Source organism: Procambarus clarkii, chromosome 11, assembly GCF_040958095.1.
Source record: "Procambarus clarkii isolate CNS0578487 chromosome 11, FALCON_Pclarkii_2.0, whole genome shotgun sequence".
NCBI lineage: Eukaryota > Metazoa > Arthropoda > Malacostraca > Decapoda > Cambaridae > Procambarus > Procambarus clarkii.
The window spans coordinates 15238980-15264328 of NC_091160.1; the positions used below are offsets into that span (position 1 = coordinate 15238980).

A 25349-nucleotide genomic window follows, 5' to 3' on the forward strand; every position below is an offset into this window, starting at 1 on the left:
TGCTTGTGGGCACTAACTGTGGCCTCTGATGTGTTGCATGTGGGCACTAACTGTGGCCTCTGGATGTGTTGCTTGTGGGCACTAACTGTGGCCTCTGATGTGTTGCTTGTGGGCACTAATTGTGGCCTCTGATGTGTTGCTTGTGGGCACTAACTGTGGCCTCTGATGTGTTGCTTGTGGGCACTAACTGTGGCCTCTGATGTGTTGCGTGTGGGCACTAACTGTGGCCTCTGGATGTGTTGCTTGTGGGCACTAACTGTGGCCTCTGATGTGTTGCTTGTGGGCACTAACTGTGGTCTCTGATGTGTTGCTTGTGGGCACTAACTGTAGCCTCTGGATGTGTTGCTTGTGGGCACTAACTGTGGCCTCTGATGTGTTGCTTCTGGGCACTAACTGTGGCCTCTGATGTGTTGCTTGTGGGCACTAACTGTGGCCACTGGATGTGTTGCTTGTGGGCACTAACTGTGGCCTCTGATGTGTTGCTTGTGGGCACTAACTGTGGCCTCTGATGTGTTGCATGTGGGCACTAACTGTGGCCTCAGGATGTGTTGCTTGTGGGCACTAACTGTGGCCTCAGGATGTGTTGCTTGCGGGCACTAACTGTGGCCTCTGATGTGTTGCTTGTGGGCACTAATTGTGGCCTCTGATGTGTTGCTTGTGGGCACTAACTGTGGCCTCTGATGTGTTGCTTGTGGGCACTAATTGTGGCCTCTGATGTGTTGCTTGTGGGCACTAATTGTGGCCTCTGGATGTGTTGCATGTGGGCACTAACAGTGGCCTCAGGATGTGTTGCTTGTGGGCACCAACTGTGGCCTCTGATGTGTTGCTTGTGGGCACTAACTGTGGCCTCAGGATGTGTTGTTTGTGGGCACTAACTGTGGCCTCAGGATGTGTTGTTTGTGGGCACTAACTGTGGCTTCTGATGTGTTGCTTGTGGGCACTAACTGTGGCCTCTGGATGTGTTGCTTGTGGGCACTAACTGTGGCCTCTGATGTGTTGCTTGCGGGTACTAACTGTGGCCTCTGATGTGTTGCTTGCGGGCACTAACTGTAGCCCCTGATACGTGAGCATCAGATGTTGGAACTCAGGTGCATCCAATCCCATGGTGCTCTTCTACTATCTGGGTGTAACCGATCACGTCATGCTGATTTGGGAAACGTACTGCTTGCGCTATCTGGCGCAGGAGTTCCCGGCTAAATGTACGTAGTGCTTGTGCTTGCTTTGTGTTCTCCCTGTCCTTATGTATTGATGCCTTTTATTATGTGCTTACATCATGTGTCCAGGTTGGCACGACCCGTCTGGGTGCGGTTGCTGTTTGTGTGTACTCTGTTCTATTTCATGTTATATTTACTGTGTTATACTTATTGTGTTCTCATTTATATGTCTCTATTGAACTTTCACATTTGGTGTGTATTGTTTTGTATGCGGGGTTTCTTTGTGCTGTGTGTGTCCTGATTTGTTTATGCTCTGTTCATGTGTGTGTAATGTGTTTCTGTTTCCTTGGTATGTCTGTTGTTGTGTTTTGTGCAGAGTATTATGTGTGTTTTTACTTTACTTTCATTTTTGTTTTGTTTTTCTTTTGTACACTTGTATTCACTGTCTTTCATTATTTTGATACCTTGGTGTTGGGTGTTTTACTTACTATGTCATATTGGCACGCCCCGTCAGGGTGGTGCGGGTCTTCCTAAAGTGTGTTCCTCATTACCATTTTTACTGTTCAATTTACGTTTTCACATTGTGTTGTGTATTAATGTTTTCAATGTTTTCCATGATGTGTTACTCTGAATGTTCTGTGTTGTATTTCTCCTTTATGGTGTTGATGTGTGGTGTGGAACTTCTAATCGGTTTTATTTGGTGCTTCAGTGCCGTTTATGTTGTTTTGTTTGTTTTACAAATAAAAAGAAAAGAAAAACGTCGTTAGTTTGTCGTAAGGCGAATTTTACTTGAGAATGGTCCAGGTCGGACCAAAACATCGTCGTTTCTTCACCTTCTAATGTGTAGTTTGGTCTATATATCTTCAGCCACATTATTGTGGCTCATCGTTTGCAAACAAGCCTTACGATGAACAGAAGAACAAAATAGTTCACAAGCACGCAGATGACAGAGTGAGCACAAGGAGAACAAACTGAAAACCCTTAATGTACTGTTCACACACATCACATATAAATAAAAACCACACCCAGATAACTGCACATACAGAGAACATGACAGCACATTGGAAAGCAGAGAAAGTACAGCAAAATAAATACAATGGAATGGAATTTAATATACATAAGATAATATAAAGGCAAGACACCACACAGTAACAATGCCTTACAGACATTGACGGAATGATGTACAAGAAACATGTATTGACAAATTAACAGGAATAAAAAGGCCCTCAATGACCGATTAAACATGACATATCAACGCACGAAGTATAACTCGGGGCACTGAATCTTTAAGAAAAATATTCAGACACACTGAATTCATAAGTACCAATTCACTCACTCAGGAAAAGGATCTCCAACCAGCGATGGTCGTTACATGTACTAGAAACTAGGTACCAAAGTTGTAACAGGCAAGAAAACATGAATTTGTAATATAGATAAAGCTCCAAACAATTGTATGGTAGGAACACTATGAACTATAATACCACATAGTGCCCAAAATTTAACACAAAATCAAAATTCAATACAATGCATAATGACACAAAACAATTCGGAACCCCACGTGACATGCATTAACGTTATACAGCACACCCAATCCCTGAGCAATCCCTAACACGCAACCTACTACCTTCGACATGAAAACGCCACATTTAAACTACTCACCACCTCCCACTCTACCAGAAATCTTCAGAGTGGCACTCACTAGCCCTTGACCCAACCTCTGAATCCTTCAGGAGAGACAACGTCAACACGCTCATCATCGAGACTCCGCTTTTTCCCCCGCCACCGCACTCCACTGCCCAGAAACTTCGACACTCCCAGTAGACCCTACACTGAGAAGAGGTTGTAGTAGTAGTAGTAGGCATCCATCAGTCTCAGGATACTATGGAGTTGCGCTCTGGTTGTCGGTCTGGAGTGGCCTCTCCGTGTAGGGTCTCCTGAGAGTTCGAAGTTTTAGGGCAGTGAAGTATTCCTCTTGAGGAGGTACGCCTCCACTTTCGCCATGTACATGCACCCGGGCTTCCCATACCAGGCGGTGGACGCTTACCAACATGAGGGCAACGCCAGACTCCACCACACCTCTGTCCAACACGATCTCTCAGGGCCAGTGTTCTGGCGAGACACTGCTAGGTAGCTCATCGTTGACCGCCGCCTCCATCACAAACACAATTCTCTACAGGAGACACCCATTAGTATCCTCCCTCTGTGGCTTGCATTCACCACTAATTCGTCAGTCCTCCTTATCCGCAGGGTTCACCACCACAACCGAGTCCACAGGGCTGAACTCTGATGCACCGGCAATAAAACAGCAGGACAACCAACTGTATCAATCGAACCATCCACCTGGTCCCCATTGGAGACCTATATATGTCTTTCCCTGCCTTGAACCTGTGCATCCACATCCATCAGGCCGGTAGTAGTAGAAGCAACTGAAAGTGTCGCTGAGACCCCACGTATTACATGGTCCTCACTCGGAAACTGTCACACATTCATTCCGTGCCACATCTTCGAGCGCAGGTGCCACCTCCATCGAACCCACGAGTACGACTTTGTTCTGCATGCATCAGACTTGAAAATCCCCCCATATATATTCATCTTGTCCTTTGCCTCTACCATACACAGAGCCACAAAACGTCTGGGGAGCCCACTCCTGAAACAAGTAATGAGCTGACCAATGTACACTATACTAAGCCGGAATCCCTGGACATAAGCAGTGGAAGGCAAATCTCTTGATAAAATAACTTTCACAGTTCAGGTTCCACTTCAATACCCTTGAAATTCCCATAAGTGAAACAAACGGTTCTGGCCCATTCCTAGCACCTCTCCAAACCGCCCAATCACACTAGCATTCATAGTCTATCATTTTAAACGGAAACGGAACATCGTGAACCAACACGAAACAAATGCTGGCTGAAGTTCAATATTTGCACACACTGTGTCACTGGTGCCAGGTGAGAGGTCGGTACTCCTGGCAGGACAAGCATGTTGTCTCGTCGTCTGGTTAGTGTGTGGCGCTATATTGTGCTATAGGCACTTAATATAGTCCGCATATTTACGAGACGAATATTTGAGCATTCTGATGTTTCACACATTTTATTACATAAATTTCTCAAATGACACACCATTGAATAATCCTGGATATAAAAAGAGGGAAAACAAATCAGAGATATTGATATATATATCTACATATACCTCCACAGCAACTCCTGCCACGAGGCTATAGGCCATCCAATATACTCACTTCACCACGGCCGAAGTCAGTCATATACAATCTTTTTTTTTTTTATCCCGTGATCAGGGGAAATGCATTTTAACCATATTAGAAGGGACAAAAACTATTTTTTATTTAGCTTTATTGAGTTAAATCGCCCCCGCTATGTCTCGGAGCTATGTTGCACAGTTTCCTGGTTATTAACGGGATTAATTCAAGCTGACTCCTGTCGGGGAAGTGTTACAATTAGGAAAATGAGACCAACGTAGATGAAATTGTAAACACTCCCCAACCCCTTACACTGGACGGTAGAGCGACGGTATCGCTTCATGCAGGTCGGTGTTCAATCCGTGACCATGCAAGTGGTTGGGCACCATTCCTTTCCCCCCGTCCCATCCCAAATCCTTATCCTGACCTCTTCCCAATGCTATATAGTCATAATGGCTTGGCGCTTTCTCCTGATAATTCCCTTCCCTTTCTTCTTCCCAGAAGGAGTGTTTCCCAGGCCAGTGTTATAAGGGGGCCTGACAGCGCTTTGGATTCATACATAGTCCTGAGGTTCCGGGTTCAGTTCCCGGCGGAGGCGGAAACAAATGTGCAAAGTTTCTTTCACTCTGATGTTCATTTTCACCCCGCAGTAAATAGGTACCTGGGAGTTAGACAGCTGCTACGGGCTGCTTCTTGGGGGTATGTATAACAAAAAAGAAGACCTGGTCGAGGAACGGGCCGCGGGGACGCTAAGCCCCGAAATCATCTCAAGATAACCTTCTCAAGCATATAAAGACATTTCCTTTATTGCTTCCTCAATTAACTTCATTTCATTTATGGTTTAAAAACTATTCTCTAAATATTGCAAATACATACAAATAATAACTCTTGATATTTTCATTTCAGAGCAAGGTAATTTCTTTAATATTATCAATTTTTTCCCGGGGCTTAGCGTCCCCGCGGCCCGGTCGTCGACCAGGCCTCCTGGTTGCTGGACTGATCAACCAGGCTGTTGGACGCGGCTGCTCGCAGCCTGACTTAGGCGGAATATGAGTATTTATGACTCGTATGGTCGCTTCAGGGAAATTTCGCTCCATGTGTTTAACAACTTCTGCTCTGTTGAATCTAAAAAATAATATGTCTGGTCATTATCAATTAGTTTTTTTTGCTTTCAGAGTCAAGAGAAATTTTCCGGCCAAAATGTGTGCGTGGTTCGAGGCATTGCCCTTCATCGTACTAGGTGCTAAAGGTACAGTCTTATACTTTGCCAAACTTTTGAACTAAACCTTTCACATAATCTGTGTTACTTTGTGGTATAGTATTGAACATTTATAAATAAGAGCAGAGCATATATAAATACTTAAATAAGACTTAAATACATAGCAGTCCTTTATAAAGATGAACTGAAATATATGCTAATATGGTTACATTAATCTAGATTTGATTAAAGCCTAGTATTTTCAATTCCTAATGCCATCAGATTTACAGCTGTGCTTTGGGACGTCCTTAAAACAACGCCGCTCAAAGATCCTTCAAGAAAAAATTGAATATGCACATCTGTACAGCATTTATATCTGTGTGGTTTCAGTCCGGGTGACTGGTTGAGTTGCAGGCAGGTACTGACTGGTCTCCTGAGTTGGTCATCAGCATAGCTGCTAGTACAGGTTGGGCCACACCTGTATAAGCAGCTTTCCCTGCTAACATGGCAGGTGCTGTCACCGTGGTGGTACAGGGTCCCCATGTGTGTTAGTGGTAGCAGTGGTGGTACACGGTCCCTTTATGTGTCAGTGGTGATACAGGGTGTGGGGGAAAACCTGACTCCAATAACTAATAATTAAATATATACTTCGATACCTATGAAGGACCACCACTTTTTGAGAAAAAGTGGAAAACAAAATAAGACAATGGAAAAACTGATCCCAAGAACTAGTGTCCTATGGATCTTAGTGAAACTGTATTTCTTATATAAATGGAGTCAAATTAACTTACACAAAATTTGGGGGGGTTACATGCTAAAAGATTAATACATCCCTAGCATTATTCTGGTGCTGGTTCTTCACCAGAGTAAATAAAATAGGAAAGGAAATAAGGTTGATTATATTATATTAATTGGAGATAAATGCTCCTCAATATACTACTGAAATGTTGAACAGCATCAGTAAATCAATGGGTTAGTGTAATTGATCTCTTTGAGAGATCACTACTGTTACTACAGAGTTATTGCTACAGATAAAAAAGGGACAGCTTAGCTGTTAATCTAGTGAGGTGTAATCAGTTGCTACGCTCCACCGACGACGTGTTGCATAGGGCAAATTGTTGCACGGGACGGTGGGGAAGCCTGGCACCTCGGTTGGCGTCGCCTTGGTACTGAAAGGCAATTACATTGTAGAAATCTTCTACATAATAAGTAACTACAAATACATCCTAAATTATGAGGATAATAGTGGAAATTATCAGCTAATATCTGAGCAATTTATATTCAAACACTGTAAATTCTCTTTGGAGAAAATAATGAAATTAATCATCTATTTAGATGGTAAATTTACTTAAGACACGTACGGGATTGTATTATTTGTTCTACGGCCTAACGACAACTAGCCTAAATGTTAATTGTGGCCACATAATAACAAAAAGGTAAACCTAGCTGCCGAGCCGCGTGTCCGTTGATGTGGAGACTTGAGCAATTCTTCGTCCTCCAGCTGCTGCTTGAAAGGCGTTGACTTTGGAATTGCTCATATGATAGTCTGGGACACGGCTACTGTGACAGATAACCTGGCACCGCTCTACTGGTCGTGGGAGCGAAATAAATGGGATCAAAACGTAGCTCTGCTACACGTTGTCAATGGCGTCCGCACCGTGCTCTCGTCTAGTGACGCTCTCCCGTCTTCACCCTCTTCCTTATTGCGCATGCGCGGCTCTCGATAGACATCTCGAGCGTAAATGTATATGTATATATCACAATTGACTAAGAAAGGAAGAGGTAATGACGAGTATTAATATCACATTAAATTCTTCTGTGATAAAATAGAATTTCTCGTAACATAAATTGGCTTATTAAAGTTGTACAACTAATCGAGGAAATTAAAGTAAAATCATTTACATTAAAGTAATTTCCTCTAGAATGTTTAATATCAACTAAATAAGGGAGTTCTAGTAAGTAGTAGTATACTACGAAATTAAACTTATTAGTAACTATTTTTAGTAAAGGCAATAATAAACTGGACTCTTGTTATAAATCCAACTAAATGTGGAGAGAATTCCTGTTACTGCCTGTCGTTCCTCACGTCGTCACTCTGACTAGGAAGAAGCTGGCAATATGTGTAAATAAATCATGATAATGATCAAATCTACAAGTTAGTAATTTTAGTAACTACTTGTGGTTAATACAAAGGTTGCATAAAATACAAAGATGTATAAAACTGTTGGTTATTTCCAACACGGGGGGGGGGGGGTCCCTTTATGTGTCAGTAGTACCAGTGGTGGTACAGGGACCCCACATGTCACAGTGGTAGCCGTAGTAAAATAAGAAAGTGTTTACTTCTGCAGGAGGCTCCAGTGGGAGTGAGGATGGACTTGTGACTTGTTTTCAATGGTAACATAATGTGGGAGAAACTTGGGACAGGCGGAGGGCAGGAGTGGAGCCATTTTCAGATGTTTAGATGTTCCTTTAGTCCCAAGAGGGACTAAAGGAAGGTTGGCAATTGAAACAGTCAGGTCTGGTTGTACCAACAACACCACTTTCAGTTGGAGTTAACTGTTCAACCATTCTGTTGGACTGAAGACGGTAGGCCGTGGTGTGGTTGTGGGGGGCTCCCAGGAACTGCTGCAGTTTCTAACATAAGTGTGACCCAAATTACAATCCTTGGTTGGAGACAATCGTTGCTGTGGGAGCTCCAATCCCAGAGACTGAACCACTGTAGAAACTAAGAACTACAAACACTGTCCTCATCTCCACCATTTGCTCTGGTCTCATCTTGAGACGTGGTGGGCGCATGTGAATTTTGTATGAGCGCCCTCCATGTTGAGGAAGAGGGCCGCTGGTGTCTTCATGAACCATTTAAAGTCTGACAGACATTCGCGGGAAATACTGCAGCGGCATCTGTGTGGTTGTGTGTATCTTTGATTGTTGACATTAAAAGCGGACATCAGTGATGATTCCTGGCCATACCACCTACTTGTTCAGGAGGCCCGACGTATTCTGGATGCCAAGGTTAGCCAAGGAAGCTCCGTGGAGCTTCTCTAAAAATGTGTCTTTAGTATGTACAGCTGTAGGACACCAATGAGAGAAGTGTCTTAAGTAACAGTATCCTCGGACTTAAGCAAGGGTACAACACTGAGGTAAAGTGCTGAGGGAGAATTCACAGGTGTTGGGGGTACGAGCTCCTACCACAGCGCTCTGGTAACCTCTGCAAAATCAATTTGAGACGTCGCATGGAGGATGGCACACAAACTAGGTCGAGAAATGGCAGTGGCGACGGCATATACAGTTTCCCTTATATCCCAGCTCCTTGTTCTCATATCCGTATACGTACTATACAGTTATATCAACTTAGGGCTTTCTCATAGTTATCTTACCAAGTCAGGAATTGGGATATATTGCTCTAGGGTTCAGTGATTGGGAACTGCCCTTGACCACCAAACGTTAAGTCAGAGGTGTGAAGTTGGCGAGGAAGTGAAAATAATGTCCCTATAGAAAATGACTGAAGTTTTGTGTAATTAATTATACCCTTTTCGAACGTACTGTATTTTGCCTCCACTGGTGTTAACCCGCCAAACACACACACCGAAACTACGACGTTGGTACAACGTTCAAACAAGTTTTAACAACTAACCAGTTATAACAACCAATATTGCAAGTTGTAACAACGTTCTAATACGTCATAAACACGTTAAGCCAAGATGTAACAACAAGTTGTAACAAGCGGAAGATCTTCTTGAGGTTATCTTGAGATGATTTCGGGGCTTAGTGTCCCCGCGGCCCGGTCCTCGACCAGGCCTCCACCCCCAGAAAGCAGCCCGTGACAGCTGACTAACACCCAGGTACCTATTTTACTGCTAGGTAACAGGGGCATAGGGTGAAAGAAACTCTGCCCATTGTTTCTCGCCGGCGCCTGGGATCGAACCCAGGATCACAAGTCCAGCGTGCTGTCCGCTCGGCCGACCGGCTCCCAGTCAGACAGTTACGGTTTGTGTTTCCAGGGAAGTGTATCGTGGAGGAAGCGATTGGATATAATATGACGTTAATGAACATACTGTAAGACCACTGCCATATTAGTGTCAGAGTTGTTGGTAGAGAGGCTGTTGGTGTATAGAACACTGGATGGGCAAGGAGGTTTAGATGAACTAGCTGCTAGAGATTAGCGAACACTTGCTCGGCGTCTTGTTGCCTTTCATGACTGCCTACCCCATGCAATCCAAGCGAAAGTTTTGAGATGTTGGAAAAGTATTAGATAAATCTTATAAACACTCGCTACACCCTGGAATTCAAATAGCTTCTTAGGAGTTGTGGGTCGTGAGAACTCTTGGAGAGACTCAGTCTTCTTCACCAATGGTAGGATATCAGGTACTTTCCGACTCAGGAAGTAGAGTTCAGGCACCTAAAAAAATGTATTTACCTTGCTTAATCTGGAGTCCATAGCTGTGAGTGAGTAGCAGAAGGTGTTGCCGATGTTCACCTGTAGAAGGACTCTCTCTGACGAGGCATTAATGTAGGCACAGCACTTGAGAAGGTCTCTGATGACTTGATCAATGAAATGTTGGAATGTCTGGACTATTTGACAGAGGCCAAATGGCATCAAGAACATTTTAAACTAGCCAAAAGATATAGTACTTTGCTATTCTGGGGACATACGCAGGATACACCAAGACTTGGTAAAATGCTCAAACTAAATATATTTTAGAGAAAGTGTTCGCTCCTTGCGGTTTGTTAAAGAAATCTTGAATGTGTGGGATCAGATTTTGTTCCAAAAGTTTCCTTACATTAGGGCTCTGTATTCCTACAAGGAAAGACATCTTCTGCGGTTGTTCTGGCAACCGTAGGCAGTTGGGAGGCTCAGAAACTATCAGTACGTCTCACAACACCAACAGCTAACAACTTGTTAGATTCTTCCTTGACCATCTAGAATCATTCTGGCTGTAGGCTGACCCGAGGTACATTGTGGAGGATGACTTAAGTGATTAAATTTGGCGTCTTAGGCATGAGGCCCGGTGATGTCCTTGGATCCAGCACAGGTTCTGCTGGGCTGGTGATGTACTCAGTGCCAAGCTGGCGAGCAATCGTTGAGTGCCAGTCATCCAGTAGAGATTACCACATGCCAGATTCACAATGATGTGATGACATAGGAATCTGCACTCCAGTATGGGCATATTAATTTTAGTAACACGGAAAGTCCACGAGAAGTGACCGATGTCAGTAAAATCTATTGTGACCAAGCTATCACCATAGGTAGGGTCAGACCTACAGTGGTAGCAACCAGATAGGTCCTTGCGTGGAGTGCAAGGTGGCTTGCCAACTGGAAGAGGTAGAACAGAAATCTCCCCATCACACGGGGCAACATCACTGACAGAGTCGAACGTACACATAGTGAATTAGCCAGGTAGCAATTAGATTAAGATTTATATTTAGATTAAGATTAGATTTAAAGATTAAGCTGTATCAGAGGTCTCTCAAGAGACAGTTTCACGTTGGTCACATATCTGATGGTGGATAAGGATTGTATTGTTTATTATTGTATAGTTTTCGGTGTCGCATTATATCAGAATTATTTTGTAATGCCTAATATATCATTGTTTGGATACATGCTGTCTTCAGGATTAAATTAAAAATACATATATACATATAAATATATGCATCACAATAATTTTTTTCCTCTTATAACTTATAGACCTTCTGTATAAAACTACAACAAACGCAGAGGAGAGACACCAATTTAGAGAGGTACGTTGAGTTGTTCTATATTCTTTGTAGTAGTTTGTTGTATATTTATGTTACTAATCACCCAAGTACTGTACAAGGTTCTTTGATGAATGGTTTAACAGAACCTCATGTCAACAAATCAAACACCGAACAGTTGATATAATATTTTCTAAAACAGTTTATAGCTGTTGTTAAAGTGAGTTTAAGTGTGAGTTGTATTATAAGTAGCCTCATTCAACAGCCTAGTGCTGCCGAATAATTAGTTAAATCATTATTTGTGTCGAGGTACAGATAGCTAATGTATTATACATGAACAAATCCACAAGGGTCGTGACGAGGATTCGAACCTGCGTCCGGGAGCATCCCAGACACTGCCTTAATCGACTGAGCTATGACAGGGTTAAATATGTTGAAACCGAAGTTCTACTGAACTTACTGGATCCCGTAGCCTCTCCGAGGCATAAACCAGGGTTTTACACAACTCCCCCCTGCACCCGAGCTATGTCTTGTGGATTTGTTCATTTGATGCGTCACGTTAGTGTGATCTCTGTGTGTATTATACATGTTAGGCTTATACAGAGGTTCCCCCCCTTCAAGGTACTGATCCTCCCCAGGATGCAACCCCACAACAGTTGACTAACTCCCGGGGCCTATTTACTGCTAGGGGAACAGAGGCATCAGGTGATAGGTAACGTGGTCCAACCATTTATGTCGTGCCAAGGATTTGAACCTGGAATTCCCGATTGTGAGTCGAGAACGAAGCCGACTGTACTACCGGGGCTCAATATATATATATATGGAGTTTTGAGGGAATAAAGATTGATTATGAGCGATAGGTATAGTAATTGATAATTTTGGATAGGTTCATATTTAAAGGTTTTTCCTGTAGGTGTTGTTTTGTTTGTGAACATATATATATATACATATATATATATATATATATATATATATATATATATATATATATATATATATATATATATATATATATATATATATATATATATATATATATATGTCGTACCTAGTAGCCAGAACGCACTTCTCGGCCTACTATGCAAGGCCCGATTTGCCTAATAAGCCAAGTTTTCCTGAATTAATGTTTTCTCGACTACCTAACCTACCTAACCTAACCTAACTTTTTCGGCTACCTAACCTATAAAGATAGGTTAGGTTAGGTTAGGTAGGGTTGGTTAGGTTCCGTCATATATCTACGTTAATTTTAACTCCAATAAAAAAAAAATTGACCTCATACATAATGAAATGGGTAGCTTTATCATTTCATAAGAAAAAAAATAGAGAAAATATATTAATTCATGAAAACTTGGCTTATTAGGCAAATCGGGCCTTGCATAGTAGGCTGAGAAGTGCGTTCTGGCTACTAGGTACGACATATATATATATATATATATATATATATATATATATATGTCGTACCTAGTAGCCAGAATTCACTTCTCAGCCTACTATTCAAGGCCCGATTTGCCTAATAAGCCAAGTTTTCCTGAATTAATATATTTACTATAATTTTTTTCTTATGAAATGATAAAGCAACCCTTTTCTCTATGTATGAGGTCAATTTTTATTTATTGGAGTTAAAATTAACGTAGATATATGACCGAACCTAACCAACCCTACCTAACCTAACCTAACCTATATTTATAGGTAAGGTTAGGTTAGGTAGCCAAAAAAAGCTAGGTTAGGTTAGGTTAGGTAGGTTAGGTAGACGAAAAAACATTAATTCATGAAAACTTGGCTTATTAGGCAAATCGGGCCTTGAATAGTAGGCTGAGAAGTGCTTTCTGGCTATTAGGTACGACATATATATATATATATATATATATATATATATATATATATATATATATATATATATATATATATATATATATAAATATATATATATATATATATATATATATATATATATAAATTAGTATATTTTGGTAGCAGTCTTTCCTGTGGACATATATTATTAAATATGACCGAAAAAGTAAGATTAATAATTCTAACACGAATTTTCTCAATCTTTCGTACATTACGCTTCACTGTTGGAGGTAAATCAAAAATCACTTCTCCAAAATTCATTTTTATTTCTAGTCTGACGCGACACGGGCGCGTTTCGTAAAACTTATTACATTTTCAAAGACTTCACAAATACACAACTGATTAGAACTTACGTCTCTCTGATATTATATCTACATTTGAGTGAGGTGGGAAGGATGATGTGGCATTAACACAAGACAGAACAGGGGATATTAATAGGGTATTAAAAGTATCAACACAAGACAGAACAGAAAACAATGGGTATTGAATAGAAGTGTTTGTAGAAAGCCTATTGGTCCATATTTCTTGATGCTTTTATATTGGAGCGGAGTCTTGAGGTGGGTAGAATATAGTTGTGCAATAATTGGCTGTTGATTGCTGGTGTTGACTTCTTGATGTGTAGTGCCTCGCAAACGTCAAGCCGCCTGCTATCGCTGTATCTATCGATGATTTCTGTGTTGTTTACTAGGATTTCTCTGGCGATGGTTTGGTTATGGGAAGAGATTATATGTTCCTTAATGGAGCCCTGTTGCTTATGCATCGTTAAACGCCTAGAAAGAGATGTTGTTGTCTTGCCTATATACTGGGTTTTTTGGAGCTTACAGTCCCCAAGTGGGCATTTGAAGGCATAGACGACGTTAGTCTCTTTTAAAGCGTTCTGTTTTGTGTCTGGAGAGTTTCTCATGAGTAGGCTGGCCGTTTTTCTGGTTTTATAGTAAATCGTCAGTTGTATCCTCTGATTTTTGTCTGTAGGGATAACGTTTCTATTAACAATATCTTTCAGGACCCTTTCCTCCGTTTTATGAGCTGTGGAAAAGAAGTTCCTGTAAAATAGTCTAATAGGGGGTATAGGTGTTGTGTTAGTTGTCTCTTCAGAGGTTGCATGGCTTTTCACTTTCCTTCTTATGATGTCTTCGATGAAACCATTGGAGAAGCCGTTATTGACTAGAACCTGCCTTACCCTACAGAGTTCTTCGTCGACTTGCTTCCATTCTGAGCTGTGGCTGAGAGCACGGTCGACGTATGCGTTAACAACACTCCTCTTGTACCTGTCGGGGCAGTCGCTGTTGGCATTTAGGCACATTCCTATGTTTGTTTCCTTAGTGTAGACTGCAGTGTGGAAACCTCCGCCCTTTTCCATGACTGTTACATCTAGAAAAGGCAGCTTCCCATCCTTTTCCGTCTCGTAAAGAGGCACCCTTCTTGAGCCCGGATGGGCACATGTATAAGCAAGTAGATGGGGTCGCCATGGGTTCTCCCCTAGGTGTCCTGTTTGCAAACTTCAACATGGGTACCATCGAGCAAAAAGTCTTAGTCGACATGAACTTGAAACCGGCCATATACTGCAGGTATGTTGACGACATTTTTACACAGGTACCTGATGTCAGACATCTGCAGGAGCTGAAGGAGGCATTTGAGCAGAGTTCCGTGCTGCGTTTCACTTACGAGACGGAAAAGGATGGGAAGCTGCCTTTTCTAGATGTAACAGTCATGGAAAAGGGCGGAGGTTTCCACACTGCAGTCTACACTAAGGAAACAAACATAGGAATGTGCCTAAATGCCAACAGCGACTGCCCCGACAGGTACAAGAGGAGTGTTGTTAACGCATACGTCGACCGTGCTCTCAGCCACAGCTCAGAATGGAAGCAAGTCGACGAAGAACTCTGTAGGGTAAGGCAGGTTCTAGTCAATAACGGCTTCTCCAATGGTTTCATCGAAGACATCATAAGAAGGAAAGTGAAAAGCCATGCAACCTCTGAAGAAACAACTAACACAACACCTATACCCCCTATTAGACTATTTTACAGGAACTTCTTTTCCACAGCTCATAAAACGGAGGAAAGGGTCCTGAAAGATATTGTTAATAGAAACGTTATCCCTACAGACAAAAATCAGAGGATACAACTGACGATTTACTATAAAACCAGAAAAACGGCCAGCCTACTCATGAGAAACTCTCCAGACACAAAACAGAACGCTTTAAAAGAGACTAACGTCGTCTATGCCTTCAAATGCCCACTTGGGGACTGTAAGCTCCAAAAAACCCAGTATATAGGCAAGACAACAACATCTCTTTCTAGGCGTTTAACGATGCATAAGCAACAGGGCTCCATTAAGGAACATATAATCTCTTCCCATAACCAAACCATCGCCAGAGAAATCCTAGTAAACAACACAGAAATCATCGATAGATACAGCGATAGCAGGCGGCTTGACGTTTGCGAGGCACTACACATCAAGAAGTCAACACCAGCAATCAACAGCCAATTATTGCACAACTATATTCTACCCACCTCAAGACTCCGCTCCAATATAGAAGCATCAAGAAATATGGACCAATAGGCTTTCTACAAACACTTCTATTCAATACCCATTGTTTTCTGTTCTGTCTTGTGTTGATACTTTTAATACCCTATTAATATCCCCTGTTCTGTCTTGTGTTAATGCCACATCATCCTTCCCACCTCACTCAAATGTAGATATAATATCAGAGAGACGTAAGTTCTAATCAGTTGTGTATTTGTGAAGTCTTTGAAAATGTAATAAGTTTTACGAAACGCGCCCGTGTCGCGTCAGACTAGAAATAAAAATGAATTTTGGAGAAGTGATTTTTGATTTACCTCCGACAGTGAAGCGTAATGTACGAAAGATTGAGAAAATTCGTGTTAGAATTATTAATCTTACTTTTTCGGTCATATTTAATAATATATATATATATATATATATATATATATATATATATATATATATATATATATATATATATATATATAAATATATATATATATATATATATATATATATATATATATATATATATATATATAAATATATATATATATATATATATATATATATATATATATATATATATATATATATATATATATATATATATATATATATATATATATATATATATATATATATATATATTGACCAGACCACACACTAGAAGTTAAAGGGACGACGACGTTTCGGTCCGTCCTGGACCATTCTCAAGTCGATTGTGATGAGGAGGTGATGAGGAGGTAGGGACAGGCAATAAATAGGCAAGAGAGAGCTGAGGAGGAAAGTAAGGTGTAGGGGATAGTAGTAATAATGAGAACTGCAGAAGGCCTTTTAGCCCATACGAGGCAGCTCCTATTATAACCACCGAAGGAGATAGTAATAGGAATAAGAAGAGGATAGCAAGGGAGCGTAGGAGAAGACAATGAACAGAAAAAGGGAGAAGAGAGAAAGAAAAGGAAAGAGAAAGAAAGATAAATGGAAGGGGTAAGCTTATGTTAAGTCACGTTTGTTAGAAAGATTAGAGCATTTGAGTATATACTGTGAAAGGGAAGAGTCCACAGCAACAAAGCCAGGACTCAAGTTCATGTTGGGTACATTGTTAATAAGAGCCGATTCTACAAGACGGCGTATGTGTAGAGTAGAGGCAGGAAAGATTATTTTGGAGGAAGACCAATCAATGGGATGAATAGAATCCCTCACATGGCAGAAGAGAGCATAGGAACCTCTAGGTTCTATTTAGGAACTATCTATATCTATTTAGGCTCTATTTAGGAACCTCTGTATGAGCTGCCTCGTATGGGCAAATAGGCCTTCTGCAGTTCTCATTATTACTACTATCCCCTACACCTTACTTTCTTCCTCAGCTCTCTCTTGCCTATTTATTGCCTGTCCCTACCTCCTCATCACCTCCTCATCACAATCGACTTGAGAATGGTCCAGGACGGACCGAAACGTCGTCGTCCCTTCAACTTCTAGTGTGTGGTCTGGTCAACATACTTCAGCCACGTTATTGTGACTCATCGCCTGCATATATAAATATATATATATATATATATATATATATATATATATATATATATATATATATATATATATATATATATATATATATATATATATATATTTATATATATATATATATATATATATATATATATATATATATATATATATATATATATATATATATATATATATATATATATATATATATATATATATATATATATATATATATATATATATAAATTAGCATATTTTGGTAGCAGTCTTTCCTGTAGACATATATTATTAAATATGACCGAAAAAGTAAGATTAATAATTCTAACACGAATTTTCTCAATCTTTCGTACATTTCTTTTCACTGTTGGAGATAATTCAAAAATCAATTCTCCAAAATTCATTTTTATTTCTGGTCTGACGCGACACTTGAGCGCGTCTCGTAAAACTTATTACATTTTCAAAGACTTTACACATACACAACTGAATAGAACTTACATATCTCCGATTTGTTTATATCTACATTTGAGTGAGGTGGAAGGGGTGAGGTGGTATTTAATAGGGTATTAATTTCATCAACACAAGACAGAACACGAACCAATGGGTATTGAAATGGAAGTGATTGTAGAAAGCCTATTGGTCCATATTTCTTGATGCTTCTATATTGGAGCGGAGTCTTGAGGTGGGTAGAATATAGTTGTGCATTAATTGGCTGTTGATTGCTGGTGTTGACTTCTTAATGTGCAGTGCCTCGCAAACGTCAAGCCGTCTGCTATCGCTGTATCTATTGATGATTTCTGTGTTGTTTACTAGGATTTCTCTGGCGATGCTTTGGTTGTGGGAAGAGATTATATGTTCCTTAATGGAGACCTGTTGCTTATGCATCGTTAAACGCCTAGAAAGAGATGTTGTTGTCTTGCCTATATACTGGGTTTTTTGGAGCTTACAGTCCCCAAGTGGGCATTTGAAGGCATAGACGACGTTGGTCTCTTTTAAAGCGTTCTGCTTTGTGTCTGGAGAGTTTCTCATGAGTAGGCTGGCCGTTTTTCTGGTGTTATAGTAAATCGTCAGTTGTATCCTCTGATTTTTGTCTGTAGGGATAACGTTTCTATTAACAATATCTTTCAGGACCCTTTCCTCCGTTTTATGAGCTGTGGAAAAGAAGTTCCTGTAAAATAGTCTAATAGGGGGGTATAGGTGTTGTGTTAGTTGTCTCTTCAGAGGTTGCATGGCGTTTCACTTTCCTTCTTATGATGTCTTCGACGAAACCATTGGAGAAGCCGTTGTTGACTAGGACCTGCCTTACCCTACAGAGTTCTTCGTCGACTTGCTTCCATTCTGAGCTGTGGCTGAACTTGAAACCGACCATATACTGCAGGTATGTTGACGACATTTTTACACAGGTACCTGATGTCAGACATCTGCAGGAGCTGAAGGAGGCGTTTGAGCAGAGTTCCGTGCTGCGGTTCACTTACGAGATGGAAAAGGATGGGAAGCTGCCCTTTCTAGATGTAACAGTCATGGAAAAGAGCGGAGGTTTCCACACTGCAGTCTACACTAAGGAAACGAGCATAGGAATGTGCCTAAATGCCAACAGCGACTGCCCAGACAGGTACAAGAGGAGTGTTGTTAACGCATATGTCGACCGTGCTCTCAGCCACAGCTCAGAATGGAAGCAAGTCGACGAAGAACTCTGTAGGGTAAGGCAGGTCCTAGTCAACAACGGCTTCTCCAATGGTTTCGTCGAAGACATCATAAGAAGGAAAGTGAAACGCCATGCAACCTCTGAAGAGACAACTAACACAACACCTATACCCCCTATTAGACTATTTTACAGGAACTTCTTTTCCACAGCTCATAAAACGGAGGAAAGGGTCCTGAAAGATATTGTTAATAGAAACGTTATCCCTACAGACAAAAATCAGAGGATACAACTGACGATTTACTATAAAACCAGAAAAACGGCCAGCCTACTCATGAGAAACTCTCCAGACACAAAGCAGAACGCTTTAAAAGAGACCAACGTCGTCTATGCCTTCAAATGCCCACTTGGGGACGGTAAGCTCCAAAAAACCCAGTATATAGGCAAGACAACAACATCTCTTTCTAGGCGTTTAACGATGCATAAGCAACAGGTCTCCATTAAGGAACATATAATCTCTTCCCACAACCAAAGCATCGCCAGAGAAATCCTAGTAAACAACACAGAAATCAATAGATACAGCGATAGCAGACGGCTTGACGTTTGCGAGGCACTGCACATTAAGAAGTCAACACCAGCAATCAACAGCCAATTAATGCACAACTATATTCTACCCACCTCAAGACTCCGCTCCAATATAGAAGCATCAAGAAATATGGACCAATAGGCTTTCTACAATCACTTCCATTTCAATACCCATTGGTTCGTGTTCTGTCTTGTGTTGATGAAATTAATACCCTATTAAATACCACCTCACCCCTTCCACCTCACTCAAATGTAGATATAAACAAATCGGAGATATGTATGTTCTATTCAGTTGTGTATGTGTAAAGTCTTTGAAAATGTAATAAGTTTTATGAAACGCGCTCAAGTGTCGCGTCAGACTAGAAATAAAAATGAATTTTGGAGAATTGATTTTTGAATTACCTCCAACAGTGAAAAGAAATGTACGAAAGATTGAGAAAATTCGTGTTAGAATTATTAATCTTACTTTTTCGGTCATATTTAATAATATATATATATATATATATATATATATATATATATATATATATATATATATATATATATATATATATATATATATATATATATATATATATATATATAATGTCGTACCTAGTAGCCAGAACGCACTTCTCTGCCTACTATGCAAGGCCCGATTTGCCTAATAAGCCAAGTTTTCATGAATTAATTGTTTTTCGACTACCTAACTTACCTAACCTAACTTTTTCGGTTACCTAACCTAACCTAAATAGATAGGTTAGGTTAGGTAGGGTTAGTTAGGTTCGGTCATATATCTATGTTAATTTTAACTCCAATAAAAAAACTGACCTCATACATAATGAAATGGGTAGCTTTATCATTTCATAAGAAAAAAATTAGAGAAAATATATTAATTCAGGAAAACTTGGCTTATTAGGCAAATTGGGCCTTGCATAGTAGGCCGACCAGCATGGATATGGCCGCCCTGTCTTCTCTCCCATACGAAGGTGATCAGCTTCCCTGACCATCCACCGTGACCTCACAGATGACGACCCCGACCTTGTATGGTGTTGTGATCTGATAAGTTAATTATGTCCTCACTCCAGAGGTGGGCACTATGATGACCTGACCTTCCTGGGTACTCTTCTCACCAGTACGTATATATTTTGATGCATTTCCAGAACAACCAGAGTTCCTTGATGCTCTTCTTTGGCCTCTAGTATCATTATTATTATTATATTAGTATACTTTGTTGAGATGCGTCTAGTATAATTCTGGGCACTGATTACCCAACATTGCCTTTGACTAAACAAGTTATTATGAGTCCTGTTTAACCCAGATCAATTTTAGCACACTGGTTTGGATTAATGCAAGCTATAATGCTTATATACTTCAAATTAACCAGACGTGCTGCTCATCTCAGCAAAATATTAATTAATCCATATTGTATTTCTCTGATATAAGTTGCTATTTAGATGTGTGACATAGCCAGGTTTGGCCTTCACGTCTCCTGATGCTTGCAGGCGAGGGTATTGAGACACTGATTCGAGAACTTCACGAGAGGAACGTCAGCGCTGGCAACCCCTGGACCATGTTCTCAGCGCCACAGGGTCAACCCGGCACCATCCAGGCCCTGGCCGCCTCGCTACGCCTCTCCGGTCTCTATGTCTTCTAGGGCCTGCAGGACCAAGTCGCAAGATGATCAAACATTTGGTTCCTGTTAAAATATCTATGAGACAGAAGGCTCTTATATATAATCACAGACTTGTTAACATTTACCATTGTTGCTATCTGTTTAGTGCAGTTGTGCTTAGGTATTTCTGATGCTGTATATTGTGAAAAATGTATTGAATAATTAGTTATAAACTCAGCATTACTTCCCAAAATCAAGAACTGGCCAACGAAGTTAATCTTTTCCTACATGAAACTAAGCTCTCTTCAGTTCAAAGTTTAAAACCTGAATTCCATTGAAAACACTAGAAAATAGGAGAGGGAAAAAATAAGGGAAAAGCGCCAAGCCCTTACAACTACATAGCACTGGATTTGGGATGGGACGGGGGAGGGGGGAAGGAATGTTGCCCAACCTCTTGGACGGTCGGGGATTGAACGCCGACCTGCATGAAGCGAGACTGTCGCTCTACCGTCCAGCCCAAGTGGTTGGTTAAAAAAAATATGAAGGAGATAATATTTGTCAGCTTTTAAAACCCACTTAATAGCTTGTTATTGCAACAAACTGTATCCCAAGATGAATCAGACCAATAAAAACTCCTAGCTGTTGTCATTATTTCCTCACGAAATTTCCCCTTGAAACCAACTGAGCGGACCGTGTCAACTCGTGGTTAAGGAACTACGGGAGCAGCTGAATTACAAACTTCAAGCAAGCAGGTGAAAACAAAGCAGCACACAGAAGAGGTACCAAAGTATCTACTGAAAACATTAGGAAAATTCGTGTCCAATTACATAGTTGTTCGTGAAGATTAGACCTTATCAGAGCTTTTGGGTCTGGAAAACCCACTGTTTTCGTGAAAAACTGATTTACCAGGAATAGGCAGAATCTTTCCTTTCAACTGCGACAAGTTTGTAAGAATTCCAATATGTTAATCAAAGATTGTTTTGTCAGAGGTGGTAAAATACCAGTGAGGAAGACCGACACTGGAAAAAACTATAAAATAGCCAATGCAGCCCATCCACTGTAGATAATGCAAGTACTTGCCTGTAAAGTAATGCAAGTACTTGCTTGTAAATATTTAAAAATTGTGTAACTAGATTCAGAAGAGTTTTACTTGCTTAGCTAAATGAACAATGGGGTTCAGTTCGTGAACCCACTATCTGCCTCTGTAACCCCACTGTGGGTTATCAGTTTTGAATCAATTATATTTTGAATGTGGATTCAAAATATAGCCCCATTTAAAAGCAAAGCCAAGGAATGAAGTATACCATATAAATTGAATAGATCGAATACTAATGATCCAAAGTGGATAATAAAGGATCTGAAGAACCTTATAGGTAAAAAGAGAGCTTGGTACAAAAGGATTAAGAATGGGGAAGTCAGTTTAGAACAGGAATTCGTACAACTAGTTAGAAATACTTAAAAAGAGATAGGAAAGCAAAAAGAAACTAAAGTTCGCATAGCAGAGCAAGCGAAGACAAATCCTAAAGGGTTTTTCCAGTTATACCTTACAAAGATTAGGGAAAGGATAGGTCCATTAAAAACCGAGACAGGTCAAATAACAGATAGTGATGAAGAAATGAGTAGTATTTTTAATAAATATATTATATCTGTATTTACGAAAGAGGAACTTAACAATATGCCTTCAGCCGAACAAGTCTATGACTTGTTCGGCTGAAGACTTCGACTTCTTCAGATCCTTTGAAGACGACGACTTCTTCAGATCCTTTGTTATCCACTTTGGATCATTAGTATTCGATCTATTCAATTTATATGGTATACTTCATTCCTGGGCTTTGGTTAGAATATTTTTAAATAGGTTATATTTTGATTCCACAACGAAAACCCCTTTTACGTCACCTATCTCTGGGTTAACGTCTAGCTCCAATACCGGCCCACATCCCATAACCTAGACTTTCCAATCTATTTGACCCATGGGACCCATTCTGGGACCATAATGAATAAAATATCAATTGGTCTCATTATAAGATATTAGTTACTAATTTGAAGTTGTGAAATTTGCTGTTTTTTCTTTTTTTTCTTTCCATTGTATAATGTTGATCCATAAGGAAAAGTTGGAGCATTTACCATGAAGATGCACAACACAAACTGAGCGTGTTTGAGGACGTTTTGGTGCACGTGCACCGGGCCCCTTAGAGGTATTTAATTTTGTTAATTTCATTGTCTATTTAATATATTGTCAAATATTTAATTGTCTATTACATTTTTTAATATATACGTTTTTGTTCGTGTTTTCTTTGTTCACTACTTTTATTGTCCATTACTTTTATTGCCCATTACTTTTGTTGTCCATTACTTTTATTGTCCATTACTTTTATTGTCCATTACTTTTGTTGTCCATTACTTTTGTTGTCCATTACTTTTGTTGTCCATTACTTTTATTGCCCATTACTTTTGTTGTCCATTACTTTTGTTGTCCATTACTTTTGTTGTCCATTACTTTTATTGCCCATTACTTTTGTTGTCCATTACTTTTGTTGTCCATTACTTTTATTGCCCATTACTTTTGTTGTCCATTACTTTTGTTGTCCATTACTTTTGTTGTCCATTACTTTTATTGCCCATTACTTTTGTTGTCCATTACTTTTGTTGTCCATTACTTTTATTGTCCATTACTTTTGTTGTCCATTACTTTTGTTGTCCATTACTTTTATTGCCCATTACTTTTATTGCCCATTACTTTTGTTGTCCATTACTTTTGTTGTCCATTACTTTTGTTGTCCATTACTTTTGTTGTCCATTACTTTTGTTGTCCATTACTTTTATTGTCCATTACATTTTTGTTCATTATTTTTATTATCCTGCGGGATATTTATCATATAAATATCTTAGTCAACAACGATATTTATTATATAAATATCCTAGGCAGGCCCTAGTCAACAACGGCTTCTTAAGTGGTTTTGTTAAAGACGAATGGCTCCAGCGGTGTGGAGCCATTCACACCTCATGGCTCCTACTGATTTTACCAAAAGAAGGTAGTTATTCAATTGTATATATTTCTGGTGTGCCCCCACTTGGATTATTGAATCCAAGCACAGAGACCTCATCTTCTAATAAACTGAGCTTCTTTGGAGAAAGTTCAACACTGGGCAACAAAATCATTCCAGAGCAAAATGAACTCACACCCCAGGGACGGTTGAGGGCCACACAGTTAACACTGCAAACCAGATATGACAGGGCGGATCTCGTCAAAACTTTTAATTAACATACTGAACAATTTGGAGGATGTTGATCCAGCAATCCGTCCTCAGGAACCAAAATACCTATAGTCACATTATTTAGCGTACCAATGCTGCATATATTCAAAGTTTACCTGAGGGCCACTGACACTAGTGGCCTCGTTTTTGCCAACATTTGCCTTGATAATCTTCTCCAGTTGGATTTTGAAATTCAACAATCTTGGCATTTACGGCTTCAGCAGGTAGGCTGTTCCATAGGTTTATACCCCTGTTCAAAGAATTTCTGAAAATGGAGGGTTTCAGTGTTAGGTATTGTGCATCTGCCAGTTCCTTTATGACTGGATTGAATTCCATCCACACCTGGGGCTTTCGAGCCCTTTTTGTTTGTCAATGCTCCTCCTGATTGTGTCTCACGTCTGGAGTAAATCCGTTAATTCGCTCTCTTCACCTCTTTCAAACATTTGTGTGGGTGATGGGATGTCATCTAACCTCTCTAGTGTAAACAATAATGTAAAATATTCATTCAGAGAGTTTGTTGCCCATTAATTGGAATTGAAATTGAAATTTAAATAAGTTTATTGATGTAAAATACACACAAAGGGATGAGAAAGCTCAAGCTATTCTCACCCCGTTCAGTACATCGTGTTAATACATACATAGACACACATCATAAACAATAAACATATTACCAAACATTGAGAGATAAACATATACATTTCCTCCTTCACAAGTAGTATGGTATCAGACGTACACACAAATACTTTTATGACCTAGGTATACTGTATAGACAATTTGCAAGAGACATGCAGATAATTCAACAAAAAATTACAGTCGTGGTGCAAAGTCCTTATATCTCTCCAGAATATCATCAACCTTTCCGTTGTGACACATCCAGGCTATTTGTTCCCGAACAGTCCTTATCTCAGTGTTTCTATATACATTAATCAACGGACAATCAAGAACATAATGGGCAAGGGTGTGAGACCTTAAAATGCCACATAGATGACACTTCGTGTCATTATCATGAACACCTATCCCATATTCCCAGTAATATTTGTACCCAAGCCTGAGCCGCATGTGTACAGTCACTCCAAGCATTTCTCCTTTTACCATAAGTGAAATGTTGGTGTTTTGACTCACATACATGTAGTGTTGCATGGTTTGACTTCTCTCATACATTATATCTCT

The 25349-nt window shown here is 40.0% G+C and overlaps 1 long non-coding RNA gene across 1 annotated transcript; it reads left to right on the plus strand.

Annotated features, from left to right (window-relative positions):
* The first annotated feature begins 11232 nt into the window (after window positions 1-11232).
* LOC123750867 (uncharacterized) lies at window positions 11233-21158 on the plus strand. Its single transcript, XR_011228125.1, has 2 exons — window positions 11233-11287; window positions 20816-21158. It is a non-coding gene; the product is annotated as an uncharacterized lncRNA (long non-coding RNA).
* Window positions 21159-25349: the final 4191 nt, after the last annotated feature.